The sequence below is a fragment of the Scophthalmus maximus genome, chromosome 9, assembly GCF_022379125.1.
Source record: "Scophthalmus maximus strain ysfricsl-2021 chromosome 9, ASM2237912v1, whole genome shotgun sequence".
NCBI classification, from domain to species: Eukaryota; Metazoa; Chordata; class Actinopteri; order Pleuronectiformes; family Scophthalmidae; genus Scophthalmus; species Scophthalmus maximus.
Genome location: NC_061523.1, coordinates 14828774 through 14853725, shown reverse-complemented (window position 1 = coordinate 14853725; position 24952 = coordinate 14828774). Strand labels below are relative to the sequence as shown.

The 24952-nt window shown below is 42.4% G+C and overlaps 1 protein-coding gene across 3 annotated transcripts in view; it reads right to left on the bottom strand.

Annotated features, from left to right (window-relative positions):
• The window catches only part of mid2 (midline 2), a 124806-nt gene extending 101581 nt beyond the window's left edge, over positions 1 to 23225 (bottom strand). For 2 of the 3 annotated variants that reach the window (XM_035648951.2, XM_035648953.2), the window contains exon 1: positions 22785 to 23225. The gene's annotated coding sequence lies outside the window, so the exon portion shown is untranslated. The remainder of the gene's footprint in view (positions 1 to 22784) is intronic. The other variant, XM_035648954.2, reaches the window with a different exon arrangement.
• Positions 23226 to 24952: the final 1727 nt, after the last annotated feature.

Genomic DNA, 24952 nt, shown 5'->3' with positions numbered 1-24952 from the left:
CTCAGCCTGGAAAACTTGAACAAGGGTTTATTTGAATATTATTTCCAGCTTCACAGCGGGTGATCCAAACTTACATCTCAGCGCGGGTGACTACCAACTTGATGCTCTTTTCAAGCTTATGGTTCCATATCCATTACATGCCACACAAGAAACAAACGTGTATTGATGCAAACGACTGCTAACTTTGCATCCTATTAGCAATATGTTGTGCAAAAGAAAGTTTTCCTATGCACACTAGAACTCTATGATGACATTGTTACCCGTCACGAAACATTAATTCACAATTCAAACGCCTTAAATTTGAGCTTAGAATGTACAAAACATCATGACAACATATTTTACCAAACAAGGATATGTAATTAGGCGCTCTTACACAAGAAATGGTGAATGAATTTATGGGAATACATTTACATGGTGTAATGTTATGGCATCAAATTATTGGGCACTTCTTCACATTGACGAGGACTGACCTTTAGAGACTAAATTATAAGCCCCTACAGTCCTTGGAACTGAAGATGGGTTTTTTTTAGAAGTGTCTGAGCATGCATCAAATAATGGAGAAATGATGATGCAAAAGTAGAGCAGTCATCAAAAAACATGAACTTGCTGTCATCACGTCTCCTGCTGTACATTTGTGTCATGTGCGAGTGCGCTGTGCTCGCACGTGGCCTTTCATTCTGACCTTTGCGCTGAATTACATTGCACGTTAAGCATTGTCAGCGTAATGAGAGCAACTCAAGTGATTTAATGAAGATGGACTGTGGGGTGCACCTGTGGCTCATAACCGTGATGCTGCTTCAGCTACGACCGTGGCTCAGCCCTCGGGTAGACCGCTAAATCAGGCCCGAACCTCACACCTTAACCACTGTCGACTTCTTTCCTCAGTTGGATGCACTTTTAATCAATCGGCTCCAAGGCTCTCTGTTGCATCTGTACTCGGAGGACAGGGCGTCACCTTTTAACTTAGAACGTCCCAACTTCACAGTGTTGGCTAAAATTCGGGCTCAGAAATCGGCCACAGGCTGCTACTATCATAACCCACACTGCTGCCGAGCTGGTCTGGACAGAGCAACTATGGCACGCAGGAAAGCCTGGATCTAAATATGTGCACTTAAACAGTTTAGATTTTGCTATACTCATTTTTCATACTGCCATATTTGTTATTCTGTCGTAGAGCTGTTTGACCTTGAGGAGTCGGGTGGGGGAGCAGCTTCAATGCTAAACATGGCTCTAAAATTCACGAATCATTTCGGCATCAGCCTCACAAACTCCATGTACCTGCTAGACTATACTTGTAACTCGGTATGTGACCACATGGGCTCGTGTAACAATACATCCTGAAGCCATAATGTCCCTGTCGACAATCTGATGTGTCTGTCATTTGAAGAGGAACCTCTTGAAACAAACACAAGCCCAATCGAGCTGCACAAACAGAGTGTGTTGGGTTTAACCCAGTGCAGAATGTGTATATTTCATTTATTCCTGTGGTTCACAGTCTGAGGAAGCAAAAATTGTTTTGTACTGAGCAGCTGGTTCCTTCTCCCCGCTGAAACTCTCACTGGGACGCCGTTATTGTGGAGCACATTTCCATTCATCAGCTTCTAAATGATGCATCAGTTTAAACCAGTGCTACTCAAAGTCTCTGATTCATTTCAACCGTCATGCTACATTTTGCATCTTGTTGAAATACATTTGCAATCTAATGTGCGACGTTCAAGTTGACAATCAAAGAAATGAAGACAGATGTCCCAATAGCTAGCCGCTAACTGTTGGTTCCACGTATTCTTAAGCCCCTTTCACACTGGCCAAAACTGAATGAGCGTAGTTAAAATGACAGTGCAACAAGTGTAGAGCAGATAATCTTCCTGGGTCAGCTATTGTTTTATTTAGCAGGTAACTCAGCTGGATCGGCATCTTTGAGTCATGGCTGCTTGTTTTTTTCAGGAATCACTTTTATATTCTCTGTTTTAAATGTCATATTTCTCAAAAGACAAACCACCGGCTTATCTTCAACAGCCGGATCATCCTTTAAATAAAATAAATGTGTACTATTTATGGTTTCAAAATTGTAGCTGACACATGTCACTATATTGACCAAAGTATATATTATTCAGGATTCATACTCATAAGTGTCTTTTTTTCAAAGGTAATTATAATTCCATGTAAATTTCATAAGTGTATGAAATGATGAATTGTTTTCCTCAGTAAGGGAACAAACAGCTCTAGTGAACAGCATCTCATCACAGATGAAAGCATAGCCTGAATGTAACATGATAACACTGGCTCAGTTCTGCTACATTATTAATAAGCCTCTTATTTGTAAAGAACATCTAATAGCATTCCTTTTTTGATGTGCAAACCAAGACGTTGTGCAGCAAAATAAATCAACACTTTCTCATCTTCTAAAAAAACTTTAATGTGAGTGTGCTATTTTAAAAAGTAGCACAGGACTAAATTACCAAAAAGAAAGAAAAAAAGCCATCACACCAGAAACTAAGCATGAGAGTCATATTTGGGCCACGGTGACTTATGGGATGGACAGATGTCTAGCATTAGTAAGAGAGATGGGAAGTATAAAGAGTATGGAAATATGCTCAAATGGATCAGTGGAGGAAAAAGTAGAGCATCACAGATAGTAAGAGAAATCTATTTAAAATGCATATATACGAGCCCACATCTAACACTCGAGCAGGAGGAGAAGGCTGCTCCACGTTCTTCCTGAAGTGCTTCCTGCAGCTCCCCGTTTTGCTCTGTTCTCGCTCTACTGTCTTCCTCTGCACCATCTAAATATTTTATACATGGCCTGATGTTGTTTTAGAGATGTGTCCCACTCTTTGATCAGGCAGATTGTCATTGATTTGTTGCTGGAGCCGAGAAAGGCATTGACTGGCTCATCACAGGGGAAGAGACAATCAAGACTGGCTCGCTGAACAAGAACAAATCAATAAATAATGCATCATCAGCTTGTATTCGGCTGTTTTATCAATCTTTAAAGGCCCAATACAGTGCAGTCCCACATTTCATACCAGTAAAAAATGAAAGCTGCTCAAATCTGTCTGTACATGTTATTATAATTGGTGCTCCGGGTTCAAACCAGCTCGGAAGTTGTTTTGCAATAAATAGCTTCTATTATGTTTCTTCAAAGATATGTACCATGTCTACTGTAAAGCAACAATATATATATTACTAATATTCTCACAGGTAAGTTTAATATACTATATGGAGCATGTTGAATATTTGGGATAGGCTAAAGGTCACAGGAAATGCCGCAGTAATTACAGAGGTACAGTTTTGAGTCAGGGAAGATGTCCTGTATATTCTACAAAATCATGTCAGCTCTTGCTCCACATTTCTGAATGAAAACCCACTGATGCTCTGGCTTTGATCTTCTGTGGTCCTGCACACCCAGGGAAAAAAAAGTGTTCTAAAAACAGGGCCTAAAATCTGCGAGTGAAAGGAAATGTTGCAGCTGCCATAGTCCTATGGGTTATAGTTTACATTTGATCACCATGCATGAATAAGAATACTGTCCTGCGTGTCCTTGAAAAATCCCCCAATTTACAGTCACTCGCTGGGCTAGAGAGACGGATGTGAACATCTTCTGCACTTCGTACGGAGAATTACAGCTATTCAAAGAACTTACTCCGACCTCCAACAAAACGATTGGTGTGAAAACCGAGTCAAAAGTGGCGCACATTTAGATGCACTCAATGTGGTGTTGCAAAAACAACACCAGGGCGGGAGACAAAAGAAGAAAAAAAAGGACAAAAATGGTTCTGCTGTGCCAAACAATGCCAAATAGAACATTACAGATGGTTGGCTCTGTGGACGGGCGCTCCAGCATGTTTTCAGGCTCATTTCAGTGTGATTTTTTTTCCCCTTTCTCCATGGGCATGCAGCCTGTGAAGGGTCAGAATGAGGCATGGAGCCTCGTTTAAAGGAGAAGGTCAAGCAGTTTGGACATGCAGGCAGAAAGGAGGCGAGAAGGGGTTTCGGAAAGGCTACTGCTAATCAAGAGAGAGAGAGAGAGGGGCCGCATATTCTAGATTAGCTGTAATGTTTTTTATTACCTTTAGGATTCAGGATGTATTACCTAAATTCACATAAAGCTCACATATAAATTCAGCCATGTGCAGATAAAGAGCAGCCAAAGAACTAACTAAAATATAAAAATTATATATAAAAAACAGGAGGAAAAAAAAGAGGGGTTCCAGTAAATGGACTGCGAAATGGGAAAGTGTTCATGTAATGTTGCCTTCAAAATGGGCATTAGTTGTAGGGGTAAGCTATTTTTAACTACTGTCCCATTTCTTTGAATGTGTTAACAGAAGTTCATTTGAAATTGGCCCAGTAAAGTTTGGGATCCCAGCAGGGTAGCGTGAAGTCTGATAGAAATTTAAGGATCCCTCTTTCATTTGATCACCATGCAAACGTATTTCATGTTTTCACTGCAATTCACCCACCACTCAAAATCCATGGATCTTTGTAGCTGAGGTTTCCCTCCCCATCAGTTATTTTTGAGGAGGTGCACACACCACCTTTGGACTAGCCTAGGGTGTAGCTACAGAGATGACAGTCCGAGTCTAGGACACTTCCGTCAGATGCAGTTGAGTTCAGTCAAAGTTTGGTCTTGCTTTTGCAACTTTTGTTTCAATAATCTCAAAAAGCTGGGAGATGGGTATCCCTCTAAAAAAAAAATTGCTTAACACATTTAAAAAATACATACTCCTGATGTCCCTGCATTGGGTTCTTATGTATTGTATTCCTCTTCAAAACTTGATGACGTGGAGGTGTCAACAAAAGGATCAAAGTGGCCATGGGAGTATGAGAGGATCTACTTAATGTCTATAGTTTCACCTCGAGTGTCAGCACTGAGGGGCAAAAGAAATCTCCCCTTTGGGAAATGAAACAATCCAAACTTATGCTAAAGTGACCTGCAATGACTTCACGCAGGACTGTTCATATTGTGGGAATTAACACTATGATATGACTGAAACCAGAAACATGAGACTCACAAGTCAAAACAGTACCTGGTTCCCATGAGTCAAACCAAGGACAAAGAGCCCCAAGTGAGTATTTCACAATGTAACCCATTACCCACCCAGTCGCATTTTTGATGTATAAGCTTCTAAAGAGCCGGCCATGAAACAGGCCCTTTGTGCCTGCAGTTTTGCAGAGAATAGTGGCATAATATCTGGTGGGTATTCCCCTTGCATGCACATGACAGAAAGACACACACACACACACAAATACAGATGAACAAAAAGAGTGCCTCACACAAGGACCATTCAACTGAAGGCGTGCACGGAGATTCTCTACATTTCAAGTTAAATGTACTTTCACTCACACACATGCACACAAACTTCTGTTCCCCCCTCCACTCTCTTGAGACAGAATATGCCCTTTGTTCGTGTTCTTTGAGGGAGCGTTGGGGAGCCGGGTTTCTGGGGCTCTGGGAAACGGACATGAATAAATGGACTGTCCTTCATAGCAGCAAAGAGGAGATCAGCCAAACACCCCCAGCATGAGATCTTACATCGATTATCAAAGGGCCTTTTCAAAAAGGCTACAGCCGCAACTACAACACTTTTTAAGTGGCAGTTACACACATGCATGACCAAGCCCACATGTTGGAATCATGTTGTGAATGCATGCACAGAAATGCACAATCCACTATCTGTTGAGTTTTTTCCACTGAAATAGCTCTGGTTTCCTGAAATTCCTTCTGGTTCCTTGCAACCTTGGTACTATCTAGTGCACCAAGCCCCGTTTTGAGCAGTTTTGAGCAGAACCATTGTAAATCAAGAATGCATCATCAATGGATGGCATTGCACAACACATTAGGGAGGTAGCAAGATGGCAGATCACATTGATTACTTGCAAGCTTTTGTTTTGTTTTAGAGAAATTTTTTAATCCCCCCGAAAAAATATAGCATGGACAAGACTAATCCCCCTTTTTCAACCTGTAGAACATGACCTGCCCACTTCTGTCTTTATGGTTCACACTTCCAAGTCAAGGACCTGCTATTTTTTATTTCAAACTAGGAACCAACCTTTTGGGTTCAGAACCAATTTATTTTTTGGTCGAAATGACCTGAACTAGGGCTGTGCACCATGTGATGATAAGAGAACATCTATGATTTGTACTATGCTCTATTGTTTAAAATTTGTTCCACAAATCCCTGTATACAGTAAAAGTTTTCATCAACTGGACAACACTTTGTGTTTTTCCACATAACACGCATGCAGACAGGAAATTTGCATGACGGCAACAGCAGTGGACAACATCTCAGTCAGACCCACCCCCAATCCTAGGTATCAAAATATCCAACATGGCGCTGATCAAAATGCGAAACTTGTGTCAGATCCCACAAAAAAGTATTTTCCCTTCATTCAAATTACAGCAAACCAAATAGATTGAACCAAAGACTAAGGCTATGGAGAACTATTGAAAAGGGGTCTCTCAGAGCAGGAAATTAATATTTGATTCAAATACTCCTGCTTTTAAGAGAGACCTGTCTTGTATGCCTAGAAATGAATATATCACTTGGACCATTTTCTCACTTAGATTTAAATGCTTTAAGTGAAAGACTAAATTGTGTATAGGCTTCAAAAGGGATGATAGAATATAAGAACATGTTCTGATTCATTTCCCCTGAAGACCTGCTTTCACACGGAGTGGTTCGAAGTGTGCTGTAAATATTAACCTGCCAAAGCTGCGGACTAACATGTCTGAAATATTGAAGCCATTACTCCTCATTAATACTGATGTGTTAACACAATTGCATCACGCAATGGGACAGTAAAGCCCTTCAGCAGATAGAATATTTCTGGTATCCTTCAAGTTACGGGCATCTTAGGAAGGATCTGAAAGGTTCTGAAATACTGTTCCAGGTTGCCATGAAACTATAGCGGCTTTCAGACGTGCACTGAAGACCGGACATTTTCCAGAACTTTTCAAAAGGGGCTGTCTGTGAGAATGCAAATGTCCGCCAATGTTGCGCTGGACATTTTTTGGAACTTTTCCTGCCAGCCCCCTCGTCAAATCCCTGAAAAATTTAAGTGTGAGCCCATGCGAGAATACAGGAACAGGAAAACGTCCGGCAAATTCAAAGCGTGGTGATAACTGTAAACAAAAACTTTTGACAAAAGAGATTTATCATCGTGTCCTGCCTCGGACCAGACACCAACGAATGTTCCTGCTAGTTTGACTATAGAAACTGCACCTGAGCTGGCGTTTTAATACATTTCCCTATATTCTAGAATGGACTGATTGCTATTTGAGGCCACGAAGAGCTCCATCTCAGAGACAGAATGATTGAATCACAGGGTCTAATCCTCGTTCTCTAGTGTCGGGATCTGGGAGAGATTTGTTCATGATCACAACTATTGATCGGACTTCCCCTGGACCATCAGAGGAGCAATGTGAATTCTAAAAACAGAGTCCGTGCATGAAATCTTGTTGAGCTGGAAAGTTTGAAGGACTTCAAACACAGAACATCATGTTATGTAACATCAGTTAACTGCACAGTGCTTGCATCTGCATTCTGTGAAGAGGGTGAACATGTTATCCATCACTTTTCTGTTGGGGGGGGGGGGTATATTCCATACTCAGCAAAGCCTTAAATCAGGTGCTATTTTTATTCCTTGTTAGAAGGGGTGAAATTGCCGTGTCATAGATTTGTTTTTATCTCCAAGGCCTTTTCCCAATACTCATCTTCACAATTTCACTTAGCTGGCAACTTTACTCCAAGACACCTTGAAGAGTGCAGCTGCCTCAAGCGGTCTTTTAAAAGCCATCTGTATGAGACTTTAAATCCTTTAACCTATACAGTTCTCTCCATTAATAATCTCAGTGTACAGCTCCTTGTTGTGGGTAATCACCGACTGAAATAAAATCAATTAGAATTTGCTCTTACCCTGGAGAGTGAATGAACGGTCCTTGTGCTGCCGTATCAGCTTTAGTGGCCTTGTGGTGGAATTACTGGGCATCATCAGTCTACACAAACACGCAGACGCCGACACACACTGCCAGACAGCTCTCTTGACTATGAAGTGTTATAATTAGTGTGGATAAACACTGCAGTTGATAACAGCGTGCTTGTTTAAAGCTGACAGAGCCTCCTCTGAGATTGATCTGTTTGTTTTGTTTGAAAAAAAAAAAAAAAAAAAAGTCATAGAGAGGCAAAACTCAAAGGCTTTGGCACGACGTGGAATGACATGATGCAAAGCAGCAATAGGTCGATCAGAAATTGTTCACATCATGTATAATATACAAGTGGCCACATTACGTGACGTCGCCAATCGGCGTTGATATATTGTACAGGTAGAATGAATGACTTTTTTTTTTTTAAACGAGGGGTCAACCTAATGGTTGTGCTAGAAAAACAGGTCATGTGCCCATGGGCTCTATTATAATGATTTAGGTGCATAGTCTAAAGTCCATTAAGGGCATGTCCAAATCCACAGTTAGTTTAACATCAGAAAAAAAAGGCTCGCCAGTTCCATTCCCTTTAAAACCCAGGTGCGCCAGCACCTTGATGTATTGTTGTTATAGCGGCAAATTTGCCAGGTCCTAAGAGGGAACCCCTCTCTGCAGAGGAAAGGGCTCATCTGTGTGAGTAAGAAGCAGAGTACGTTTGCCGTGCTCCTGCATACTGTATGTAGGCACATATTACCATCTCCATGATGTGCTCCTAAATAACAGTGGAACACTGCACCGCTGACTTCAGACCAGGTCAAAAGTGCGATTGCTTTCCACTGCCTCAAGCAATGGCACCAACAATACGTCCAAATACACATCGTTTGGCGATCAACACACTCATTTCTGCACTTAGATGGGCGATGTCAGCACTGGATAGGAAAATGACAACTGCATCAGTTTGAAACCAGGACAGACACCATTGCGTCACACTTTGTGCCGGTTGTAAGATCTGGCCCCGTGAGTGTCTGTGCAAACCTACATGGCATTCCGTCTAACAGTTGAGTTTGAGTGTGGATCAAAGTGGTGCACTGTCTGACCAGCTGACAGACATTGCCTACAGCCACACTGCCGGCTGAAAATTCCTTGGTTGTTTAATTCAGGTGCTTCGTGCAACTCACAGGCAGTGTTCTGTCAGATGTGCAGTGGTAATGTCCCAGGGAACATGTAAGGATCGATCAGCTGTCACCAACAACATTATACAAGTGTTGTGGAAGGCCTTCATTAAGATGTGCAGATGTGGGCCAACTTAAGATGTTCAGCTAAGAGTTGAAAGACAACATTTTCTACCACATAGAAAGGTCAGTCATTTAGAATACATTTAAAACTTCACTCTGTAATCAGTTTTGTTTTATTGCTGTCTGGGAGGAAATTCTCACGCTTCTTCCGCGGCTCCAACAATGTTTGTTGCTTCAGCATTAACATCACGCTTGTGGGTTACACAAGTTTGAGATTGTCTTTTCCAAGTACTCACTACACACCTAAACAATCCCAACAGAAACTCCTGCCACAGCACATTTCAATTCATCAATAGTTAACATCAAACTATTCATTTCTTTCTGATATTTGATCCCATTTTTCTGGCTAGACCGATGCAGAAACTAAGTGTCAGACAGGCACGTCCCTAGTTATAGGTATTGCAATTTTCTTTTGAGGTGCAAAACAAACAAGATCTTGCCATCCCCACGACACTACACAACCCTTTTTGACCTCATCAACTTCAACAAGCCACTTTTTCCTGTGCCATGAGAATGAAAATATGCTTCTCACGAGAGGATTAGAAATAGGAAAGAAACACACACACACACACACACACACACACACACACACACACACACACACACACACACACACACACACACACACACACACACACACACACACACACACACACACACACACACACACACACACACACACACACACACACACACACACACACACACACACACACACACAACCAGTGTTTTAAATCATAGTCCAGCACAACGTTGAATCAGAGATTCTTCAGTGCATTAAATAGATGGGTCAGGTAGCATTTGTTCCCCCCATAATGATGCACAGAATGGTTACAGCTGCATCAAGGCAGAAGATTAAACTGAGGACTACTGAGGGGAAGCATATGGGCGAGAGGAGAGACTGTGAGAGAAGAAAGAGAAAGTAGAAGACTGATCAGGAGGGAACTGGGGAGGAAAAGGAGAGGTGAGAGGAGAGAAGGGGAGAAAGCATCCTCTTTCTGTGGACTGGGAGACTAATCCCAAACATGGAGCAGATTAAGTGCATGATACAAAATGCATGTTTACGACACCGAGCCCTTAGCTGGGAATAGTCTCCTTAAACATACACACACCCGAGGCTGTGGCTCAGGGGTATAGAGTGGGTCGTCAACTAACCTGAAGGTCGGTGGTTCAATCCCCAGCGCCTCCGGTCTGCGAGCAGAATTGTCCCTGGGCAAGACACTGAACCCTAATTTGCCCCCGACGGCTATTCCATCAAAGTGTGAATGTGAGTGTGTGATATAAAGGCGAATTATATAGCAGCGAGTGCTGTGTGAATGTGTGGGTGAAAGGATGCATTTGACGTGTAATGGTGACCAAGAGCATAAACCACTACATAAATTCAGCCGCACACACAATTGATTACACACACACACACACACACACACACACACACACACACACACAAAGACAGATGTTACATATTATTTTGTGATTTTCTCTCAATAATAAAAAAAAAGCTTTATAATTGTCCTCTTTACACGAAACAACAAAATCATATTTGTGATTGTGTGTGCACAGAGAGCGAGGGAGACAGGGACAGAGAGCGGGAGAGAGAGGTACATAGATTTCCCAGGGATTATATATCCATAGTGCCATCTAGTGTTTTCCGGAAAAAAACACACAAGCACATATTGGTTTCCAGCTGTGATTAAGCCCCAGACAGTGACCTGGTTCTAAAGAAAAGCCTTTTCCTGAGAGTCATTACAGAAGCTGACATAATATTGAATCACATTATCATAATTTGTCCCTTTAAAAGTCTTCGTAGAGTGTACTTTTACATTCCCTTATTCCTAAACAAGAGCTCTACTAAGGCTGAGAGCTGACAACCATCATATAAAATATGTATAAAACATGCACACAATTTCCACTAAACTGTGTATACATAAAATATATTTGAACATTTATTTATTTCTGTTTTTAATTTTGGAAATGAAGGTTAAAATCAAAGGAAGGGTGAGGGTAGAATCTGGAGAGCCATAGGCAGTTCAGAGGTTAACTATAAATTAACATCAAAAACGAACATCAAAAAATTTGTAAAATGATTCATAACATCATAAGATATGAATCCATCATCAACTGATACATTATATCAGTGATTTATGGCTTATTTGATCTATGCATTGTAATAATAATTACACAGATAATCTATTATATTAACAATTTATTCTAATCTAGTCTAATTTGTTATGATTAGTTATGGCCATATTGTTAAAATGTTTTAGAGCCGTCTGCCACAGATGCAATCCCAGCAAAATGTGTAAATCACATTAAATATTAGTTGAATATATGTTTTCTTATGGTGGAGCCATTACAGAGAATGAACTTTTTTCCCCATATATGTATGGAAATAATCCAAATCACTCACTGGTACACAATAATTAAATCACGGCGAGGCAGAGAAGATGTTTGGAGCTTCACTGGAGTCCATGAAAAATTCATTTCAAATTACATTGGGGGTGGCACTTTCAAATATACCTAATCGTTTAAATATTTCCTCCTCACCATGACGGGGATGTTCCCGTCAACCTACATTTCGGTGTTGTGCATCAAAATAGGACACTTCCTCTGATGCTCCGTTTACACACATAACAAAAACGCATGCAAACACGCACACACACACGCGGGTTTTGAAAAGGCGGCTTCCCACAATCTACAGCGTGCAACAAAACAGAAGCTTAACATAATTATGTCACCTATAGCAATAAAAGAACATCCACACTCCTGACGGAGCAGAGAAACGGATTAAAGCGGCAGCGTTTTGCTCTATTCCACGCTGCAGTATTGAATAGCAGTGCTATAGGAACGGTTGATGCTGTTGCTGGTGAAATCCAATACACTGCGGCTGGCAAGCCACGTCCTGTGAAATCCATTATCAAGCAGGGCTCCTCTTAGGAGAACAAAGGCCATGTCTCTCCGTGTGTGTGCGCGTGTGTGTGTAGATAGTGTCACTGCGGTTGAGGACACTGGGGTTTGTATAAATCCCTCCACCCCCGTGTCATCCCTAATTGCCTACTTCTCCCTCCATCTGTTTTATCCCACCATGCTGTCTGATCACACTCCAGTGTGTAACTTCACGCTACTTCATCCACCAGGATTTAAATTACTCTAATGGCTGAATTATTTTCAGTGAGATTGAATGCGTCTTCCACACATTCTGTCTGTGGCCTGCATGAGATTCAAGGTATCTCTGATCGTTGTGTGTGTGAAACCTCTCACTTCTTTATAGACTCAGATCAATGCCAATAATAGTGTTTGGCCCAGTGAACATAAAGATATGGAAGCACGTCATCAACAGACAGTAGTTGGCATGATGACATTACAAATGCCGGTGTCAGTTAAAATATTAGCCTCACATTATTTGGGGGTTCAGTGGATAAGATGCCTGTTGAATTTGTCTGTTTTTGCATTGAATTGGTTATTTGAATTCCTTTTGGTGATTTTGAGTCAATACTCTTCCCCTTCATAACAACTGTCATGATGTTTTTTAGGAAAAAACAAAGCCTTTTCACTGATGCCTCTTCAATCATGAGCCGGGCCATAAAATAGGACACAAAAGTTTTTTGCTGGGTCTCAGTGAGAGCCTGGATAAAAAAGACTTTGCTTTGATTTTCTAGCTTTGATTCTCTCACTAAATTTTTTGTTTTGTTTTTGCTGCGAGCACCAAGCCATTTTATACTCTTTGGCTTTCCCCTTGTGTAGGTTTCCTGGAGCATCTTGAAAGAGATTTCAAAAATGTCATCAATTTTTAGCATCTCCCTTGTCTGCACAGTTCAGCATGAGGGATAGAGAATAGGCTTACATCTCCTGTTGGTTGGCAGTGATTGGTAAACATCAAAACACAACCCTAATTGAAGAATAAAAGTAACCCAACGCACCAGGGGATATTTCAAACTGTCACTGCAATAAACTGAGGCCAAGACATCCTTGGAGAAAATAGGAAATGTGTGAAAGCAATAATGGATGAGTAGTATAACAGAATGTCATATGACAAGAGAACCTGTGAACTAATACAAGCTTTCTGTTTTGATCCATTCAGGCGGATTCACCTTGAGTATCAAAACTTTAAACTTCATCACGCCCTTTGTAAAAACAGACTCATTTCACCATTTTGTTCCCAAAAAAGAATGAAATTTCAAAATGAAACAACACAAATCCGCATGCTCTGCCCAAAAATATGAAAAGACACCTACAAGCACATCTCAAGCTCACTAATTAACATATTAAACTATACCTTCTTCGTCTAACATTAACATTTGAATCAAAATCCAAAGTTTCCTTGCTCAGATTCCAGTACAAAATCCCGAAAGGATTTCTTGATACATAGTTTCTTGGTGAAATGCTCTGTGTTAATTTAAAGTGACTCTTTGATCGACAGACTGGCTGATCGATTGGAAATCAGGTCAGAATGATGTGCCGAGGCAGTTATCTTGCGTGCTGAAAGCCTGTATGTTTTTCTCTCTGCTCTTAGGATGGGGACAGCAGCATGACTGTGAGAACAACTGGATAAAAAAAGTATTTCTCGCCATGGAGCAAGTGTAAGCAAACCGCACGCACGCACGCACGCACGCACGCACGCACGCACGCACGCACGCACGCACGCACGCACGCACGCACGCACGCACGCACGCACGCACGCACGCACGCACGCACGCACGCACGCACGCACGCACGCACGCACGCACGCACGCACGCACGCACGCACGCACGCACGCACGCACGCACGCACGCACGCACGCACGCACGCACGCACACACACACACACACACACACACACACACACACACACACACACACACACACACACACACACACACACACACACACACACACACACACACACACACACACACACACACACACACACACACACACACACACACACGTGGATAGATACAAGTGGATCCTATTCATTCCGTGATAAATGTACAAGTCAGTCAATGAATGGCAGAGACATCTCTGGGTCACATTTACATGTACAGCAGTGCAGATCTATTTACAACGTAGAGCAGGGGAAGGTTTGCCGGGCTCCGTTTGGAGACACAGATGAGATCCCTTGGGAAAGCCAAGAGAAACTCATGCTCGATACACTGTCCACTTCTCTTTCAAAGGCTGTCATTCTGAACAGATTTCCTGTCCAGATGATTGATGGCTTCATACATTGTTGGGGAACTACTCGCAATCGCGCTGATGCTCTCCTGCTTAAATTCTGTGTGGAACCTGAATACCAATTGGCATTTTTGTGTCTTCTTGTTGATGGTGTTCCAGATGAAACAACGCACAATTCATTTTTCACAAATGAACCTCCCCACAAATGAAACAGGAAGTCAAGATGAAGAATTGTGAACAATTATGTTACAAATGATCAATACGTAAATAGTGCAGTAGGGACTTCTTTTTTATATTTGTTTTACACATTCATGAGGAAAAAAAGCCCTCACTTTATATTCTGTTAGGGCTGCCACTTTTTACTGGAAATTCAAACATTCCTATTCGAACTGTGACAAAATCGAAATATACAGTCTAGAAACGCATCAGACCATCTGAAGTAGTTTGCCTCGTGGTCCAGCTGAGGGCGCTCACTATCAACTTGACCTCCGTAAAGTAAGCCAGTAATGTTATGTTGTTTTGCTACGAAATGTGGAACGGACAATCGCGACACCGAAGCCTTTGAGAAGCAGTGTGTGAAATTATTTGGGTTTAATACAGTAGATGGCAAAGTGTCGAACAGAGATTAGGCCGTTTGTTGACTTTGTACAAAGCATCTGGCTGAACTCTTCAATCACAACGACTCGAACGAAAAACGTGTCATGTCAAATTAGTTTGAACTTGATGTTTGGAAAAAGTGACAATCTTATACTCTACAGTACAATTCTACAAAGGTCCAATGAAAAGTGGTAATGGGTTTGTTGTTGCTAAAATAGTTAATGTGTTAAGTCAATCACTGATACAAATCTGATACTTGATTAATCAGTAATTCATTTATCAAGCAAAAATTCCAAACAGATGTTCCAATGACTCAGATCTTAGGATTCACTGATTCTATAACATTGTAAATTAAATATTATGGTTTTGCACCGTTGGTCTGACAGCAATCAGTTTGAAGACATCATCTTAGATTCTGAGCAACTGTGATGGGCAATATTTTCTTCACTTTATGACATTTATGACTAAAAGGATCAAGTGGAAAAACGTTATTCAGGGGTTGAATAAATCTGTCACTTGGAGATAAACCAAAATGAAAATCGATAGTTATAGCCGTAGTCCTCACACATGATGGTTGGTGCACACATTATACAAAGAACTGTTTCTGGTGTACATGCATGCTGGCTTATGAGTCCTACGCTCATGCTGTGTGAAGTGAAGTGAATGTGCAAAGGGTGAGATGATGTCACCAACCAGGAAGCTGTGCAGTGATAAAAGTTTTAACATAAAGCCTCCACTTCATATCTGGAGCCATTCAAACACAATCATCATGACCTCCGTTTTATATCTCAGCACATGTGAAAGACCGACGACACCCAGCTGCATTCAGAACGCTGTATGGCATTTTTCTGATAACCATACACACAAACACAGAGCAAGAATGAATGCTCTTTTTTCTTCTTATCTTGAATCACCTCTTCAATACAGCTGCAGAATGCCACGGGGTGGTGGTGATGGGCTGATGGGAGTGGCCTGCTGGATTTTTCCCAGGATGCTTATGATGTTGAGTTATGAGAGTTTGCTTTTGTTGGGATTTTCTGAGAATCGTTTTCCTCTCTCATTGGTCGAGGACTGGATCCATGGCATCTGGAAAAAGCCATGGCGCAACAGTAGGATAATTCATATACCGTGTGAGAAAATACAATATTGTTGGTGGAGGAAGAGGAGGAGAGCTTGTCCAGCCTCTCAGAGCAGGAGGGCACACTTTTAAGAGTGGGTCAAAGTTTTTTATAATCCAATACTGTGAAAAAAACAACCTTTTTTTCCCCCCCATTCACAACCATTCAGCCTGCCTTATTGCAACTTATTTTTGATCAAGAGGTCAACCTCTTAATCTCATGGTTAGGGGATTTTAAAAACACTACTGATAATCTGGTTTGTACAAGCCTAGAGTCCTGCTGAGTTTTATGGAGTCACTATCTGTCTTGATCATATGATCCTGCAGCTAAGCATTTAAGCTTTCAACACTCAGGCAATCAATGTCACATCATTTTAGAGAGGGAGACTCTCTTGCCTTGTATTTAAGACTAAAAGTTCTATTTTTGTAGTAAGCAAGCCGCACCACACCAAATCATTCCAGACACAAAAGTCTATGTGATTCCACTCTCCTCTCAAATTATGCACAGACCCATGCAAACCATCCATATAAGGATTCACTGAGAGTTCACTAAAGCAAGCATCTTCATTTGGTTTGGATGGAATGTGAAATTAGACTTCCTTGAAATGCATGCAAGTATATACAGTGAACTTTGAACGCAGATTGTGATTATATAGCACATAACAGCCTCGGTTTATCAATGTTCTCACAGCTCAATATTCCGTGAAAACATAAAAACACAGTTCAACATTCATTAATGTTAATTCATAAGACATGTTGATTAGAGCCGTCCCTGCCTCTGGAGATTCACTGGAGTGTCCGTTAAATGAGGATTATTGGTCAGTTTGCCGTTCTTGCAGCGGAGGTCATGCAATTAGCAGGGGTCATTGTAAAAAAATAAAACCCTTCTCAAACAGCATCGTATGCTAGCAACAAATTATTTCTTCTCTTTATAAGCCGAATAATTAACATTACTGTTAAAACGGCAGAAGACGTGTCACAGATATTGTGCGGAGTACGGTTGGGTCCTGCCAGGGAGATGATTAGACACTACAAAGGAAAGATTTTGATCATGTTTATAGGCGCGCACGCGTGTGTGTGCAGAATTAATCTGAATGAAAAAGAGAAGTAGACAAAAAGCAGGAAAACCAGAGGGGAGGAGGAGATGGAGAGAGAGGAGCAGGGAAGGAAATCAAGTATGCTCATGCATGCATGTATTTGGAAATCCCTACAATGCAGTTTGTCAGGAGAGGTCAACGAGACAGTGAGAGGTGAAGAGTAATTTATCACAGTGAATTAAGTAAAGGAGATGTCACTGTTGCACCACCTCCTCCCCCGCTGTGATTGTACACAGAACAAGCGGTGACAGAGGACAACCGGAGGTCACCGTCTTCTTCCATCCAGCATCTCGCTCAAAAATGACTGTAGCCTATAAACCTGCTACTGAAAGCCACTGATGGAGTGTGAGATCATTGGGAGCTTATATCGCTGCACAGCAAAGGGAAGGCGAGAACCGGAGGGTTTTTACATAAACAGCTTAGATATAAAATGATCAGCAGAATGAGTTACCGCCTTTCCAGCCTCGCTCTGTTGGAGGTTTGTTTCAAATCTGTGCACTGTCAGAGGAAAAACACCATAGAACCTCAATCTAAAGCTATAAAAGGACATTTGCCCGTAAAAAGCCCTGGTGTTTCTCAGTAAAGGGTTAAGCTGCATTAGAAATTTAGAAAGAAATAAAGCAATCCCCAGGCACCAAACCATTTTTTCCCCCATTTCTTAATACACAGCTCAAGGCCACAGAGAATTCCTATTTATAAAGTGGCAGGCAGCTGTTTTCCTTCCTGGGTGAACACAATTTAGACAGTTATAAGATGATTTCAATCAGCTCACCGCTGAGAACCACAACATCAGTCAACATCTCTGCCCCCTTTGTTGGATCGTTCAGCTATGCACAGCTTCGCCCTCCTTGTTCTCAATGCAGGACATGTCGCCTCGCTCATGCAATCTGCCTCTCATAAAATTACCCCAGAGGAGCCGGGCGATAACATCACGGGGCCTGACTTGGTGTCATTCTGCGAGTTGTGTGCATGCAGAGACGATAAAAAATGCAGACAATAAGAAAAGCAATCTTGTTAAATGGAACATGGTGTAATTCTTTTCACAAGGTATAAAAAGCTGCAATGTTTGTTGTTATTTTTTTAATTTTAAACATGCAGAATACATAACATCAATCAATTGAGGAAATGATCAGCAGTTAACTTGTGCTCACTTACAAAAAAAAAGCCCTCATCTATATTTAATGTATGTTTTGTGGATGCAATAACATTACATACTGTCCACTGCAGTACGCACCAACTACAGTTAGAAGCAGTGACCCATAAACATTGGCTAGCCAACCAAGTGTAATTTTGGTCTGTGTGTGTGTGTGTGTGTGTGTGTGTGTGTGTGTGTGTGTGAGTGTGTGTTTGTGTGTGTGTGTGTGTGTCTGTGCGCGCGCAAATGCACATGTGCATGAAGGGCATGGAGGAGGCAGCAGTCTCCCACGGGAGGACTTTACTTGAAAAGAGCCTCCCATGACCTAGCTTGATCTCATTCGTCCATTCTCCAGTGGGGGTTGTGCATGCATGTCCGTGTGTCAATGTGTGTGTGTATATGTATATATATATATATATATATATATATATATATATGTGTGTGTGTGTGCATGTTCAGCATTGGGGATTTGTACATCTTTATAACGGCCATCCCCCCAAGGACAGGAGGACTGCACTCCCACCAATGTCTCATATGGCTTATCTGACTGACAGCTTGGAGCAGCTTCCAGCCAAGAAACAGCACCGTGCACCAGCAAGGTCCAAATACCTGACTGCTGAAGAATCGTATCTGCCGTGAGATGACAGAGGAGAAGCTGTCTCACACACACACACACACACACACACACACACACACACACACACACACACACACACACACACACACACACACACACACACACACACACACACACACACACACACACACACACACACACACACACACACACACACACACACACACACACACACACACACACACACACACAAGCACAAGCACAATTCACATCACCTGTCTCACTCTCTCAGTCCGTTTCTTCGTCTGCCGCTTGCTGTTTGTCAGCACAACACTGCAAGGCCGACACGTCTTCGGACTCAGCTGGATGTTTTCACGGTTTGACAGACTGTCACGGCAACAAACTCAAAGGCAGTGAGATGACAATGTCATATTACCCCGCTGAAGGCACTTAGCGAGAACACCTTTAAACCTTCACCTTATACGATTCCTTCTTGTGGACACAAACTTTAATGCATGTCAAAAAGGAAAACCAGTTCAGCATTTTCTCTGCTGTGCTCCTGTTACTTACTCATAAGGCGAAACTACAACAAAGTCCTGCCACGTCAGTAAAACACCCCCACAAGCCATCTGCCGTGTTTCGTCCTCCTTCAGGGGCAAACTGTGAGCCAAGATGCCTACTCAATGTCAATCAGTGGGGATGTTCCACCAGCCGTCCAGCTCTACTTGAACCGGAGGTTCTTCATAATTGAATATTAAACCCCTGACGAGTGGCAAGGCAAACTACTGCGATGCTGACTGGAGGCTGTCGCTGCCGTCGTCATGATGGCAAAGATACGTGCCGCGCTGCTCAACGCACCCTGCGCATATGCCCTCAAGTTCATCTGTCACACTGTCATTATTTTAATCTTGTGAAACGATAAGAAACCTATCTGCAGACACACACTCACACACACAAGGGTCCACAGATGCAAAGCGGGCAGGAATGTGCCTGGCACACACACACATCAACACAGTCAGCTTTAAATAAATGGAGGCAAAATGAAAATGCTGTAGAAATTATTCAGTTAACTGAAGAAATTTATATGGCTTTAGTGTTTTTATTTTGCTCACTGTTTAATGGAAAACAGGGAGGGCGGGAGGAATCTGTAGGCAGAAATAGATCAGAATAAAAGATTAAGGAGCAACCCGTGACGCTGCAATAAAAATATGATTATATTTCTCATAGGATTTTAAAAGAAAAATTATGGGGTGGGGGGGTTTAAGACACAAGGAATGGGTCTTTTTCTGGTGTATTGCCAACATAATCGGATGTATGAAATGGATGTTGTGGCGGAACATGATGTGGGGGGGGGGGGGTACTCTTGAAAAGTTCAAAGGAAGCTTTGTCTGCTGCTACAAATTTGATTTCTTCAAAAGCAAAAACACTTTCAGCAACAGAGATGCAACCACAGTGTTTCTGAAGAAATAAACTGGGTTTTCACATCGTCTTAAAGGTATATTTTTACGTGTAAATGAGGACATTTGTCCATTTTCGACAATCTTCATATTGCTGGTGCATCATCTATGATATGCATTGCTAATGCGCTCAATTAAACAATAATATGCAAATACGTAAACAAAACCAATCAGAAAGCCACATCCATCCAAATTTCACAACAAAGTTGTTTTTCCCCCACAGGAAGATGGAGTTCTATGCTTCAAAAATATAAAAGAAAAGATTAAACCAAAACAAAATACCAGCCCCCCTGCAGTTCCGAGAGGCTCCCTGTGAAAGCCCAGCCAAGAGGCCGACTCTTAAAAGCAACGCCTCATTCAGACTCAAACCAACATCAACTGTTGACACAGAAAAAACATTCCTCTGATGCGTGTCCTTCACAGCCAACTGATCTGTGAGGATAAACCGATTGAAATATGCAGAGAGCCTCCGCAAGCAAACAAAGAACGTGACCAATAGCTTTCAAAGATGAATTGTTGTGTGACTGGCAGGCACAACAAAACTGGAATTGAAGACGTTCCCCATTTTCATTAGAGAGTAAATGATCTCTGAAACATTTAGAATATCTCCTAGCCATCAATGTTTGATAGAGTAAATCCAACGTGATTAAGCCGAGAAATTTAAACCAAGAGTGGACTAATTATGTATGGGTGTTAAGTTTCACAATATGTGGGTCAGTTACATCTCCGACATTTTAATATTGCATGGTGGGTTTGTGGCAAGCACCAAGAGCTACATACAAATGCATCTTGCACACAAGCTACTCTGCAAAATGTGCTCCAATGGATAGTTTCCAGTTATTTTATTTAAAACATTTTGTTTTTTACAGATTTTAGTTGCCAGGGGCAAGTATAGTTTCACAATCTGCCAGCAGAGACGTACAACTGCACCTCAGTCAGGTACACCATTGTACAGTAGGTGTTGATATCTATTCCTGGAAGTCATCGCAGCTGCAGCGTTCGACACAGAATGCCAACCTCCTGTCACAGCTATTATCATCCGGCCGCGCAGGAGCTGACACCCATGTCTCTCCCCTGGAAAAAGGCACGGCTCCTATCATCGTTATAATGTCTCAATAATGATCATCAAAGGGGTATTTGGGGAGAGAGACAGAAAGAGAGAGATTAGACGGATATGGATAGACAGAGAGACAGAGAGAGAGCAGGCAGCCCCAGTGATGAACGAGGGTGTCAGCCGTATTCATCAAACTATCAGTGCTTTCTCTCAGGTCAGGCCCCCGCGCGCGGAGACCTGTCTCATTAGCCTCAGTGATCAAGTGAGCAAGGGAGAGCAGGAAAATAAATCATTCTCTACAAGATGGGACGCCACTGTTTTTAGTATAATAACCAACATGGCTCTGACGTCATGCCACACTGCACAACATGTACAGTCAGCTGTGTCTGGTTGTGGGGCTATACGTCAAGGTTACAGTGTGGATTTTAATAATTGTTTTTAGAGGAAGGAGCAGGCGGGCGGTCAACACTGCACCCCAAATATCTTGCCCCCCACCGCACTGTTTTTGGACCCTGCATTATTGATGTAGAGCTGACATCTTACACTCGGCTTCTCTAAAGCCACTGTGTCAGTGTCACCTGCAGCACTGACTCTGGCCACAATAACTCCACACAGAGTCACAGCCCAGTGGCGACAGTGCAGGGTCCCTGTATTTGTCACAGAGTTTGTTTCACTGTATTGTTTTGTGTGACGGCACTTCTATAACATTCATATTCACTTTCTCCACTATGCTATATGGCATATAAGATTTAAAAACAACAACACTTCTTCTCGTGGATATGAACATTTCTTATCAGCTATTAAACTGTGTGTCGGACGGTTGCTCGGGCTGGTGTCAGGGGTATGTCTGGGAGTCATCCCGGGTCAGTCCTGTTCACTGTAACGGAAGAGGTGGATGCAACTAAACGTGAAAATATTTCAACACAGACCTCTGAATCATCCATCGCTAATACAGTGCTTCCACTGTGAACCGGCCAGCTGCAGTCTTCAACAGTGTCTAACAGTTCTTGACGGTGTTTTGGGCCCTTTTGAGATACAGATAAATGTGTAACCGTGTGTGGTCAATGACGCACCACGTCGGTGACTTGACATGGGCTCCTCTCTCTGCGTCTTCTTCAACTCACCAGACCAGCCACACTCTTTTGTTTTCATGTGGCACGTTCCTACGCACTGGTGGTGGGGGAAGCGCTTCTCATTCACTTCTCAAGATCATTACACGGCTGCTGCTGCACAACAACAACAACAACAACAACCCGTGCACAGCATTGCGCAGCGTTTGCCCTGCACATTGCACAAACTACGCGCGCGCACAGTACGACCCCCGGCGCGCGCTACCCTCCGGGTGCTCCCTCACGAAACCATAGGAAAAGAAGCGCAACCTACCTCGGTTCGCGCTGGCGGCTCCGTGCGTCGACTCGTGGCGGTGGACGACAGCAATGTGACGCCCGCACTGAAGATCACAGCTGCGAAGCGCAGAAGTTTCTTAACGAGTCAGTCAGAGAGATCGCACACTGACACACTGACACACACACACACCGAGTCGGTGCCTGACGGATCTGTGCGCCACACACTGCTGTGGAGTGTGTGTGACTGACTGACAACGCCCCAAAACAGAACTGATCCGCCTGATCCGCCGCCGGGTCATTCGCGCCTGTGTCGCCGCTCGGCTGTGCGCAACGGAGCGCTCCCTTCTTATCTCCCGCCCGACGTGGTGCCCAAACTAAAGGCTCCCCGAGGACACGTGACCAACCCACGGGGGACGGAAATAGCCCTCGTCCCCTCACGGCGGCAGCTGGGGATCCCGCTCCTCTGTGCGCCCGCCCGCCCTTCCATTCCCCCGTTGCCTCGTGGTGTCGCTGTCATTTTGCGTTTACTTTGAGTTCATTTCCAGCCACACTTGGCTAAAATAAACTTTGGCAACAACGCCAAGTCGACTGTATGTAGACCGTACAGAGATTGGCAACAACGCGGGAAGTCAACGTCCAAGAAAAAATACGTCATCAGCGTGCGTCCGCCACCTGCGCTTAATTAGTGGCCCCGCAAAAGTGGTATAAACAAGGAAGAAGGAAGAAGCACGGCAAGAGAGGCGTCATTCATTCGGTGACAAGTCTCATGATGACAATTCATTATTGTTTGTTAGTACATGTACGTGTTTTACCCTGCACGCATTGTCAGAAGATCGTTCTACATTTCTGACACCGTCGGAACCATTTGTACCGAGGCTACCTGTGGTCACAAGACTGTGACAACTGTAACGCCTGCACGCTGCTGAGACCAACATGGTAAAAATATATTGCTTCTTCATTGGTGCGCTGCTTGCGTGAATGTATTGTTCTGTTTCTTATTTGAATTTCCCTTTATTATTTTCAGTCGCTGGTTGATAAGGTATATTCAACAAAACTACTTAGGTTTAGGATAAAAATATATATTTGGCTCACTATCAACATAGTAATGATACAAAAGATGTCATGAGGTGCAATTCCTTCTTTTCCACTCACTAAGACTACCTCCAAAAGACACGCTGCAGACTAGCTGATGGATAGTAACAGACTTATTAGCTTAGCAACATTAAAGCAACAAACAACCCATAATGCAAGACTCTTAATGTAAAAGGCCTACTCTGAAGAGATTGTCCACATTTGAAGCCGTTCTAATAATTGCTCTGTACCAGCATGCAACTGAGCCACCAGTCTCTTCTCCTCATCATAATGTTATTTTACGATTTGGTGCAACCTTAAACAATGTGGCTGTAAACTTTTGTAACCAAATCTGTAAACTGTATGCCATGATAGAGCATGCATTCTCACCCTGCATAAATATAGAACTAATGCTGAACACGGTTGTTATTGGGATTGACTCTCGTCCACAATAACACACTGATCTCACAAGCTGTATAATAAAAGCACAATGCAAGTGCTGCAGCCTCCAGTGAGACAATGCTGAATACATCTGATACGTCTCTTTGAGTTTTCATTTACCTATACATCATGTCATTGGGACAGGAGGTAATATTTGTTAAGAAACATTTAAAAGAAACAGTAGAATTTAAATAGAAATATTATTTAAATAGTGTGCAGTAATCAAACACCCTAGAGGGAGTTGTGACATTTAGGTTTCTCAGTAAGAAAGGTGTGGTGCAGCACAAAAGCCCTGTGGTTCTTTGCTTGAGAAATGTAGCCTGATTGGTTGAGAGCAAGGGAAGATACTTGTTGTCCTACAGTCGGGCTTACAACAAGCAAAGAACTTTTATTTACTGAACTTCTATGCACAATCCATTTGTGGATGCTCGCAGACTCATAAACTGAAGAATGTCTCGACCTGCGTTAAACTCGAGGATATCCTGTCCATACGTAGTGGATGTGCTAAATAGAAGAAAATAAGGTTATGAAAGGACATAGAGTATATGAATTAAGAGCATAGAAACATTTGTGACTAAAACGTTTGCTGAAGCAAGCAAAGCACCCTCAAAAGAAAAAGAAAAGAAAAAAGTAGCAATATGTTGAATATCTACCTATGATATTAATGTCAATGTAGAATTTTGTTTCTATTTA